This window comes from Anabrus simplex, chromosome 2 (genome assembly GCF_040414725.1).
Source record: "Anabrus simplex isolate iqAnaSimp1 chromosome 2, ASM4041472v1, whole genome shotgun sequence".
NCBI lineage: Eukaryota > Metazoa > Arthropoda > Insecta > Orthoptera > Tettigoniidae > Anabrus > Anabrus simplex.
The window spans coordinates 1,174,159,164-1,174,171,602 of NC_090266.1; the positions used below are offsets into that span (position 1 = coordinate 1,174,159,164).

General features: G+C 41.8%; 1 protein-coding gene across 3 annotated transcripts in view; it reads right to left on the reverse strand.

Moving 5' to 3' along the window:
• LOC136864770 (dual oxidase maturation factor 1) overlaps positions 1–12,439 on the reverse strand; it is a 563,446-nt gene that overhangs the window by 265,563 nt on the left and 285,444 nt on the right. The window lies entirely within an intron of this gene.

Here is a 12,439-nt window from a genome sequence, read left to right on the forward strand (position 1 = left end):
GCTGCAATCCCGGGTTTACAAATATAATCGTCCAATTTATACATATTGGGACCCCAATATTCATTACAATGAAGTGTACAGCAGGAAAAATTAATCCTTTATTCAGTATTACGCAACACACCTCAATAAAAAGTCTAGCTGAGTGAACTGTAGTAATTCCTTTATTGCCCTCGTAGTTCGAAATGGAACACTTGAGAGGACAAAATGACGATTTTGGAGACTTATCAGCTGCTGATAATCAGACTGTAGGAATGAAGAAGTAATGACCAGTCTTTTAACGAGATGAATGAAATTTCAGTATAAGACAGAACACTGCAGGCCTATATCGGGGTATAAAGAAGCTATTAAGGAGCAGATTGTGAAAGTTATAGGGCATTACGAATAAGAGCCTCGGGCATGTTCCACACGAACAACAGCTGACACATTCAGTCGCAAGTACAATAGCGAGATCAATACTGAAGTGATGGCCAGTAGTTTTTTCTTTCTGCTGTTCCATTTTTTCCCCACATCATCCACTCGTTGACGTGTTTACAAATCTCTGACACTTTCACTGGAGTGAAACTCGGCGTGTGTAAACGAGTAGCTAGCTGCAGGATACCTGTTAGCTGTCATAAGATCAGGTATGTCCGTTGGCGCAGAACACGCTAGGATAAGTTAAGAACGAAGGAAGAGGGAACAGTGCCATTGTAAGGAAATCCGAGAAGGAAGTCGCGTGGAGGTATCTTCCTAGTAATAAGTAATGAAGTTTAAAGAATTCTTGAGATGTTTTAAGGATTATATCAGTCGCAATGTCCAATGCACAAATGTCCTTTACAAAAGTGTCCTACATACAAAAAATACGGTATAGGGTACAGTAGCTATTATACTGTTCAACTGAACATCATATACACTAAAGATGCCTGCTGTCATTCTTGATGGATACAGTACTTTTGCATCCATCTCTTGGCACAGACCAGAGCAAAGTGTAGCTTCCACTGAAGTCCCAGTCTCATCCACGGCTGTGACAATATGGAAGCTGCTGGGGTATGGGTTGTGCTGAGTAATGACATTCAGAGCACAACTAGTTCGTCTGAGTGTCATGAAAGGTGTTGCTCATAGGGTTAGTCGTGCTACAATAGCACTGTCCGGTCCAGTGAGGAAAGCAATGGCAAACCACCTCACTCCTCATCTTGCCTACTACGCCTCATTTTGGTACTGCCATTGGTTTTTGTGGTTTTTCTATAATTGCATAACCTTTGGTGGTGCTGTTTGAGGATCCAACCAGCCTCTGGGCTGATGACCTAACAGACACATGCACTAAAGATATGTTCACTATAAGTATTATAAAATGTATCTCTTACTGGTTTAATCACAGCATCTGCTTCATGCTATATTTTCTGCTCCCATCTGTATTTATAATAAAATTATCGTTTCAATTTCACCGTGCATTACATCTCCCTCGATCAACACCCCCAAATACAATTTACTTTAATTCTAGGACCGACTATAGTATAAATACCCAACCTTGACTACTTTTGAGTTTGAATGTTTCGAATGATAATTAAAACTATTACTACTACTACTACTACTACTACTACTACTACTACTACTAATAATAATAATAATAATAATGCCCGTTTAAATGATTAGCTCAGTGGCTCAGCTACTGGATTTCCACCCGGACGGCCGCGGATTGATTCCTGTCCCCGGTTGGAATTTTCACCGGAAAGATCACGTGGTGTCAGCAGGGGCATCGGAACTTGAACCTCAGCCAACACTCAAACGACCCAAAAAATACCTGGAATGTATAATCAGCTGCTGCTGATTTTAAGAGACGCCCAATGTGTCGGAATGTTGCCTTGCAGGAAGCCAATGGTGCGAACATGTTGCATTTAAGCACCCTCATATGCCACCATCCTCAGCCGGGATCGTACCCCACAGCCTTGGAAACACGAGGACGTCCCAACGACTAAGGCTGTCAGGACATTTACTTTGTTGGACATAGTGTACTGGTGTTAGTGACCTGGAACGGCTTTTAACAATACTAGGAGAATCTCTAAAGCCGAATGGTTAGCAAATGTTTACAAGTTATTGCATCACGCGATGGAATGTTTGTGACGTCACAAGCCGCTGTCACCTGCCGCACTGGACATTCGTTTTAGGGAGGATGAGAAGACTGAGCTCGCAAGGTGTGGTCCATGGAACGCGGTAACCTAAGACACTGTTGATCAGTTAGGGAGGGAAAGCTGAGGAACATGTAAAGGAAAATCAATAATCTGATGACTGTTCAATAATATCTGAACAGAACTTCATATGAGCGAAAAGGTTTTTTCCGTTAGTTATAACTATGACATGTTCATTTACCAAGCAACAAAAGCAAGGGTTAATCGTCAGTATAAAACACACTTGTTTTTAACTTTTCATGCGAACATATTTTTTTGTTGTCCCATTCTACTGTTTATGCGTAGCGGGACTTTCAAGGGAAGATTCCGTTTTCCCGTTTGTGTAGTTTGTCTGACAGAATTACATTTACAAGATGAGGAAAAACAGTAATATTTTTGTCCTCGATTTTACAACCAATTATTCTCATTAACTTAAGTTCACCTACATTCCACCCCCATGCAATGAAGTCGACCTGAAAACAGACCTATGTAAAGAATACTATTATTTCTACCTGTTTAACGATCCCCTTGACACAAGAAGCTTCTCTGTGATCGGTGCCTCTGAGACTAAGACGGAAGCGGTCCTGTCATTAGTTATGGTACAACATTTGCCTGGCGTGAAACCAGGAAACTTCGGAAAACTGTTTTCAAGGCTGCCGACTGTGACATTCGAAACCAATATTTCCCGAATGGAAACGCACAAGCTACAAGATCCTTACAACGTAGCCAGCTGCCTCAGATGGTGATGACGGTAATAATAATATAATATTATTATTATTATTATTATTATTATTATTATTATTATTATTATTATTATTTTGCTTTACGTCGCACCGACAATGATATGTTTTACGTCAACGATGGGATAAGAAAGGGCCAAGTGTGGAAAGGAAGTGACCGTAACCTTGATTCAGGTACACCCTCAGCATCTCCCTGGCGTGCAAATGAGAAACCACGGAAAACCATCTTCAGGGCTGCAGACAGTGGGGTTCGAGCCAACTATCCCCTGAATGCAAGCTGACAGCTGCGTGACCCAAACTGCGCAGATATATGTTATTACTGTTGTTTTTGTTGTTGAAAATAAAAATCCACAGCCTATTTCCAGTCATTCGACCGGGTCAGGAATGGAATGAATTAAGCCCCCACCTAGCGGCGAGGATAGGAATTGTGCCGGCTGCCGGAGCCTGTCGCACTCCTCTGGGGCAATGATTATTGACTGACATGTGAAATGATATTGAAAAGTTTTGCTGGAATGAAGGATGGTAGGGAAAACCGGAATATCCGGAGAAAAATCTGTTCCGCCAACGCTTTGTTCAGCACAAATCTCACATGGAGTGACCGGGATTTGATCCACGGTAGCCAGCGGTGAGAGGCTGGCGCGCTGTCGCCTGAACCGCGGAAGCACTATTATTATTATTATTATTATTATTTACTGAACTTCAAAAGCTGGGTGGCGTAATAACGCAGCCTCTTAGCTGCTGACTTCCCACTCTGATAACCGAAGTTCCAACTCTGTGAGTCAGCGTGAAAGTATTCACCTACAAAGTTGCATTATGTCGACAAGGGCATCTCTCCACAAACCTCTAGCTCAGGACTTTTAACTTTAGGTTTTATTAACATAACTGCCCCCCCCCTCCCGATGGAGGTAGCCCCAAAAGGCTCAGTGTATCCACCACACTCCGCCTCTCTGGTGTAGTGGTTAGTGTGATAGCTTCCCCCCCCCCCCCGGAGGCTCGGGTTCGATTCCCGTCTCTGCCACGAAATTTGAAAAGTGGTACGAGAGCTAGAACGGGGCCCACTCAGCCTCGGGAGGTCATCTGAGTAGAGGTGGGTTCGATTCCCACCTCAGCCATACTCGAAGTGGTTTTCCGTGGTTTCCCACTTCTCTTCCTGGCAAATGTCGGGATGGTACCTAACTTAAGGCCACGGCCACTTACTTCCCTCTTCCTTGTCTATCCATTCCAATGTTCCCATCCCCCCACAAGGCCCCTGTTCAGCATAACAGGTGAGGCCGCCTGAGCGAGGTACTGGTCCTCCTATCCAGTTGTATCCTCCGACCCAAAGTCTTACGCTCCAGGACATTGCTTTTGAGGTGGCAGAGGTGATATCCCTTGCTGGGTCCGAAGGAAAAACCAACCCTGGAGGGTAAGAAAGAAAGAAAGCAGAAAGAAAGGATATACACAGCAGTAAACACAAATGATAAACATAAAGAAAAAAGAATACGATATAAATATATTGATAAACAACGTCCAATGTTGTAGATTAAGATGGTGATTCAGATTTTGACAACTCTTCTTTAGGACAATGATTACTATATCACCTCTTATAGAAGCAGGAATTTTATATTTTTAACGATTTTTTAAATATAAAAAACAGGTGATCCTACAAATAGCAGTACATTTCAGCATAAATTTTTCTTTGAAATAGTCAACAATAGCTTCACATATTTTTTTATCCACCTTCTCAACTTGTTGAAGGCCAACTTCGAATATACAGGAGGGTCAGTCATTATGCCACGCTTAGAGGTGTTAGAATAAGCAATAATATCAACTCTTCTAATAGACCCACCAAGGAAACGTATGGTGTTTCCTCGTGCACCTCCCACCCTTTCTGTCGTAAACCATCATTGATCTTAGACCTGTGATGGCGTGAATTACGTAGTAGTGTTCCTTTATCACAGAATCCTAAGACATGTAGAGCCTACAAGAGATTAAATCTCGGTGCAGTGTCTGCATCGTGTACCGTCTAAGGATCTGCTTGAAATAATCCGGTCAGCCACCACGATTACGTTCATTTTAAGACAGGTGATTCATTCAGATGTGGATAATCTAGTTTTGTTAAAAATCCAGTTGTTGGAGTCAGAAACATCTGCGAAGACTGTCCAGGTAATGCCTTCCCCAAGTTTCAAATGCGCGAATGTTTAGATCTGCCTGAAGCTTCTTTACTAATGTTTTCGACAAAACTTCAGGTTCAGGTCGAGACTGAATTGATTTCTTATAACTAACTAACTAACTAACTAACTAACTAACTAACTAACTAATTAAATAAATAAATAAATAATTAAACAAATATAATTAAATAAATATAATGAAATATTTTGTACAGGGGCCAGTCTTAGGGGTTTCGCGAGCCGCACTTGGCCCGCTAACTGAACAGGCATGCTCTATGTGACTCCAGTGACTACAGAAATAACTGGGTTTTCGGTTGCTTCATGTCCGTAGGTTTAATATTAAAGTAGCGTACTCGTGACCCCTGGGTGCTGCTAGGCAAGCAACAACATTGGTTACTGTACCTGAAGATCTCATTTTGGATATACAATAGAACCTCCGTTACCGGAGACACGATTAACCGAAACGATTGGGAAATGTGTGGTTAAATTACAAGAACGAAGTAAATAAATATAATTTGTTATGTTATTCTGACGTTCTGCTAATGAAAACGGCAACATGACATAGCGGCTAGCAAACGATCGGAAAATAAATAAGAGAAAGAAAGTAGAAGACGTTTTCAGAAAAAGCCGTAGGGCCTAATGCATATTTACTGTACATGCACAATCGAACATTGTTTTTAAACACAGTTGTGTAGTTTGGGTTTTCCAGTATTCAAATACTTTGCCAACAATGTACTACATATGTAGCTTATTGTCTTCATTTACTTTCATCTAAACCTAAAAAAAAAAAAAAAAGATTCTTAACTTCTAAAAATGACACTATTATCCGTAATTTTTATTTTCCGAAACCCTTCCCCCCAGCCCCCGTTTTCTTTCGGTTAACCGAGGTTCTACTGTAATACAACGAGTGAATGCAAATGTAGTATGCACAAACGAAACATCGATTATAACGAATTACCGACCGGTTTGTTAATTAAGGTTCCTGAAATTTAATGTTGAATATATAGCATGTTTAATGGCATCAGTGTATTCTTTCTTTCTTTCTTAATCTATTTACCCTCAAGGGTTGGTTTTTCAATCGGACTTAGCGAGGGATCCCACCTCTACCGTCTCAAGAGCAGTGTCCTGGAGCGTGAGACTGAGTTGGGGGATACAACTAGGCAGGAGAACCATTATCTCGCCCAGGCAGCCTCACCTGCTATGCTGAACAGGGGTCTTGTGGGGGGAATGTTAAGATTGGAAAGGGTAGACAAGGAAGAGGGAAGGAAGTGCCCGTGGCCTGGAGGAGAAGTGGGAAACCACGGAAAATCACATCGAGGATGGCTGAGGTGGAAATCGAACCCACCTCTACTCAGTTGACCTTCCGAGACTGAGCTGACCCCGGTCCAGCCCTCGTACCACTTTTCAAATTTTGTGGCAGAGCCGGGAATCGAACCCGGGCCTCCGGGGGGTGGCAGCTAATTACAGTAACCCTCAGTGTATTTATTTTGCTTATTCCCTTTATTCCTAACACTTTAATATTAGTAATATACGCATTCATCAACACGTATCATTTCTAAAAAGTATTCAAAGGCATTTATCACTAAAGGGAAAATTTCTTAACGCAGTCTTCAACCTTCCATTGTCCCTTCGCAGTTGCGATTTTACTCTCACAATTCAGCAATGCTCAGCGCATTATGTGTTCTAAGTCAGAGTAGTATTTGTAATTATCTTGGCAATCCACTCGCTTTCTCTTAGCCAACGTCATCACAACTTCCAGGAGATACAGAGTTCTAGCATGACCATGGAGTCCTCCTCTACATCAGTTAACAATGAATCTCTTTGATGAACACAAGACAAACATGGTTGAATATAAAGGTGCATCAACACTTGTATCAGATCATTGTATCCCATATCTGTATCATAAGTTGATATGATGCGTAATATAATGCCCCGTTTCCAATGTGTATCAATATCATGTAACAAGAATGGCCATACGTACAATTGTTTTCCAAAAATCAGACTTTTGTCAGTTTGCTATTGCGAGCTATATTTTCATTCATTATATTTTAAATAATACATCGAGAAGATCACAGCGATGTTGGACAGAGCGGGTTTTTGTCAACAGAAAAAATCATGAGGGTTTGAATTTACGCGGCTTGCAATTCCAGCCAGTTAATGGTCGATATAAAAACTTCACCTTTATGTTACGACGAAATTCGAATATCTATTACCCTTGATTGTTGAACACATTACAAAAATTAACAGTGTTAGGGAAAGCTATTCCACAAGGGTGCCGGCCTCGCGATGAAGAGTAGTATGCCTGCCACATACCCGTAAGTCCCGGGTTCGATTCCCGACCAGGTCAGGGATTCTTACTCGGATCTGAGGGCTGGTTCGAGGTCACTCAGCCTACGTGATTACAATGTAGGAGCTATTTGACGGTGAGAAAGCCAAGAATAACGGCCGAGAGGATTCGGCGTGCTGACCACACGATACCTCGTAATCTGCAGGCCTTCGAGCTGAGCAGCGGTCGCTTGGTAGGCCAAGGCTCTTCGGAGCTGTTGCGCCATGTTTTTCTTTTTGTTCCACAAGGGTTCATTGCTAACTAAACGAAGTCGAGGTGAAGTATAGGGTAGGGAGACTAATGTAGGTGTACCATGGACGATGACTGGAGAGACGCTCCCGTCTACACCGTCCATATCTGTATCACGTATCTTCCCTTTGATGTGACGATAAATGTCCCGACTCTGAGTCGCGATCCGATCACTGTTTCAGTTTTCAAACACAAGTTATAAGCAGTCATATAAGCCAGCGTGTGAGAAGCGTTCTCGGTGCAGAGAGATGGAGGTGAGTACACCGGATAAATCCCACCTCAGTTCGGTAGTGTAGTATCTGAAAGTGCTCGAGCCTCGTGCTGCAGATTTACTGGCACGTTAGGGAACTCGTGCGGGATTTCAGATGGGAGATAACAGAGTTGTGATTTCTTTTGAGAGAGAATCCGGTAACTCTCTTAACTTCCCGGTAGTCACCAACATACACCATTCCCTAAGGTTTCCTCAAGTAGTACTCAATATCATGTGCTGGATATTTTCCACATCCTTTTCGCCGTGCTCTAGGAGCGTCCGTTCACTACACATTCAAATTGTGTATTTTACTTGAGAGAAGTCATGGACCAGTTAAAAACAACGTCATCTCTAAGAAAGCCAGGAGGCAAGAAAATGAAAGTTCTCAGCGATCACGTAACGTGGACACTTAATGAAACCAGAAAGAAACTTGGCAGTATAAAAGTATATTTTTAGATATCAGTAGCGAATTAATTTTTAGGAGTAATCCTTGTACAGCAGGGCTCAAAAAAGAAAATGGACACCAAGCAACACTTCCAAACTACGACCACCATAAGGAAGCCATGTATGATTTATTGTGTATCTCTGGAGCCTGTACAAATAAATAAATATGTAATTTACTGATGCTATAATTTAAAACCAAGCAGCCGTACAACATTATATGACATGTACCATCCCAGCATTCAAATGGATGTGAAAAAGGAAAAGTCCATTCTAGAATGGCATCATTGGCCGAGTTACCTTCGTTCTAATAATGGTCTAGCTGGAATCGAACCCGAAACAAGCAAACCAACTTGTAGTTTTATGTAACTGTTGATATCGTGTACATAGCCATGGGACCCACAGTTTTTCGCAGAGTTTGAACCATAGGGACGTGACTTATTCTCAAAACTCTCTATTGCATTAGGTGAGACTCGAACCAAAGCCAGCTTGGTAAGAAGCCAAGTTACGTCACTCACGGGTCTGAAGACACACGGTTGGGTAACTCCCGTGCTTTTTTTAAAATTTCAATTTGTGGTACGTCGCACTGACACAGATAGGTCTGATGCCGACGATGGGATAGGAAAGGGCTAGGAGTGGGAAGGAAGTCGCCGTAGCCTTAATTAAGCATTTGTTTGGTGTAAAAATTGGAAACCATAGAAAAAAAATCTTCAGGGCTGCCAACAGCAGGGTTCGAACCCACTATCTCCCGAATGCAAGTTCAAAGTTGTCCTGTGCTATTCCTAGAGGATATTAGAGGGCAGAGATGAAATTAAAAGGAAGCACTTTTTTTGCTATTTGCTTTACGTCGCACCGACACAGATGGGTCTTATGGCGACAATGGGACAGGAAAGGCCTAGGAATGGGAAGCTCACAGCCACGCGCCCCTAACCACACGGCCAACTCGCCCGGTGGAGTATGACTTAAACGTGCTCGGCTACGAAAGTGAGTGATTACCAAGCGAATGTAAAAAGAGGAGCTAGGAGCCCACTCTTTCCCCCTCCTACGTCTCAAGTGTCGCCCACAGCAACACAGTCCCGGATGTACCTAACACAGTCAACACGTCGTAAGTGGGAATTCCCTGGTAGTTGTTGAAAATGCAGCCATAAAACACAAGGAACTGACTCTAGACATGATCTCATTGCAGGTGTATTCAAAAGGTAGTCTCCGCCTCATGTTCCTGGAGAGAAAGAGAAATCTGACAGTGTCACGTCAAAAATTCCTCTCCGAATCTAATTCAAGTTCCTTTAGGTACAAACATTGGCAACCTAGTCAGTACCTCCAGCAGGACCAGGGCTGAGCCGAGTTTACTTGCAGTAAGATAAGTTCATTTCCGCTTCTCAGCACGTGGATTACCCATCCAAGTGAAGACCACGCTCAATATTACTTTACTTCGGAGATTTCACGGGATCTCGTGTTTCAACATTGTTACACCCTTGTCATGATTCACAGAACGTCTCATAGTCAATCCTTGTTTGAAGTAAGCAAGGTGATGCTTGTTTTAAGGGGCCTAACATCGAAGGTCATCGGCCCAGTAAGCAAGGTAGCACCTAGCTAATGTAGATTGAAATTTAACGATCCTCTAACATAGTGATTACTAGCCACAGGATACATCATTTTCGTGTAGAATCCGAACAGGGAACATGTTTCTCAGTTCAAAAGTCCCTCATGCAATGATCGGGATTCGAACCGTAACCACCTTTATGAGAAGCCAGAGACGATATAATTAAGTCACCGTGTCATCAAATCTCACACTCTTCAAACTACAACGGTCTTCGATTTTCGAAATTAAGAAAGTCTTCCACTTCTCCGCCTATCGTGAGTTCCAGTTCTTTAACGGATATCCGCATTTTATGAGGATTCGATTAATGTTTGCATGAGGATGGCAATTTTGGCCGCTTAAGGCAAACGCCACCACAACTCCAATCACTGCACAAGGAAAGTCATCATACCAAATCAAAAATTCTCTAGAAATGACTGAGACTAAGAATGGCTCCCCGTATGCATGGGGAAGCTCTGAAGATGGTTTTCCGTAGTTACCCCATTTTCACAGCAGGCAAATGCTGGGACCGTACCTTTAGTCCACGACCGCTTCCTTCCCACTCCTAGCCCTTTCCTATCCCATCGTTACCATTATACCCATCTGTGTCGGTGCGACGTAAAACAAAAGAAAAATTGAAGGTGAGAACAAAGAGGATTATATACTTTTAAATCAGATTTTTTGCCAAAGGTGAGGAGCTGGCAAAACTGGCCAATACGTATGTTATGAATTCGACATAGGTAATGGAGGATTCGCTACCTATAGGCCTATCTTTAGGCTAATGTTGTTACTACTGTTTTCTTAATTTCAGACAAGAAATTACACTTTCAGATTAGTTTTAAATAAATTACATAAACAGTATGACACTGTGACGAATGTTTTTGAATTTTAAAAAATCCACTTGATGAATATTGTAGGATAATGACTGAAGGGAAATGCAATTTCAAATATTAGCATTCGTCACATATTCCCCTTCCTAAACGGTAGTATGTACTCGCTGCAGATTAAGCATCTTTTACACTTTTGGATACAAATTTATTTTAAAATAATAACTGGACTTTTCCGCACATACTTGTGGCTGGTGTTCAAATTACAATGGTGGAATTAATACTCGTTAGACAGAAGCGAACCGAGAAATGAAGACGATTGTTTAAGTATCTGTAAATAAACCCAACGAATGATTGTTGTCCATATCCTCTAACGAATGGTTTTATCCTATTTCATTCCTCACTCTGTTTGGTACATTTAATTTTACTTCCTTGTCAGTTCCGTATACAGCCGCCTTTATTCCTCGTTCGGCTTTTGTATAATGAGTGTTCTTATATATATTTTTTGCTATTTGCTTTACGTCGCACCGACACAGATAGGTCTTATGGCGACGATGGGATAGGAAAGGCCTAGGAATTGGAAGGAAGCGGCCGTGGCCTTAAGGTACAGCCCCGGCATTTGCCTGGCGTGAAAATGGGAAACCACGGAAAACCATCTTCAGGGCTGCCGACAGTGGGGCTCGAACCCACTATCTCCCGATTACTGGATACTGGCCGCACTTAAGCGACTGCAGCTATCGAGCTCGGTTTATAATTGTTTAAGCTGTTCCAACGTCTAAAGTGATATGAAACATTTCCATCTGAAAAGTCCAAGTTATTATTTTAACACTAAAAAATAAGGCCTCTAAACAAACAAAAGTTGACTGCATCTAAATCAAGACAATAATTTTGGTGGTTTAGTTGCCATAAGAAGTGATAACACTTCTGTCGTGCTTCCAGAAGCTCTCATTCTCTCTTGTGTGTCACGTCATAATCCCGCCGATCAGTGTGTGTGTGTGTGTGTGTGTGTGTGTGTGTGTGTGTGAATATACAATCACCTGAAAAAATAAAAAAGAACGATCCCAAGGTATTGTATAATTTCTTCGCAGATACATTTTTCTCAAACAAATGCACCTATAGATATAATGGACCAAGCTGTTTGAGATTTTGAAGGCAATCGGGATGAGATACAGAGAAAGAAAAATTATCTACAATGTGTACAAAAATCAGTCTGCAATAATAAGAATCGAGGGCTTTGAGAAAGAAGCAGGAATCCAAAAATGAGTGAGGCAAGGCTGCAGTTTGTCCTCCCTTCTTTGCAGTGTTTATATAGAACAGGCGGTGAAGGAAATCGAAGAGGAACAATCCAAGGAGAGGAAATCAAAATTCTGAGATTTGCCGATGGTATTGTTATTTAATCTGAGACTGCAAAAGATCTGGAAAAACTGTTGAATGTTATGGACAGAATCTTAGGGAAGGAGTACAGGATGAAAATGGATAAGTCCAAAGCAAAAGTAATAGAGTGCAGTAGAACGAAGTCAGGGGATGCACGAAATCTTAGGTTAGAAAATGAAGTCTTAAAGGAAGTAGATGGATATTGTTACTTGGGTAGTAAAATAATTAATGATGGCAAAAGTGAGGAGGACAGAAAATGCAAACTAGCACAATCGAGGAAGACCGTTCTTAAGAAAAGAAATTTGCTCAATTCGAACATTGATATAGGAATTAGAAAGACCTCTGTCTGGAGCGTGGCATTG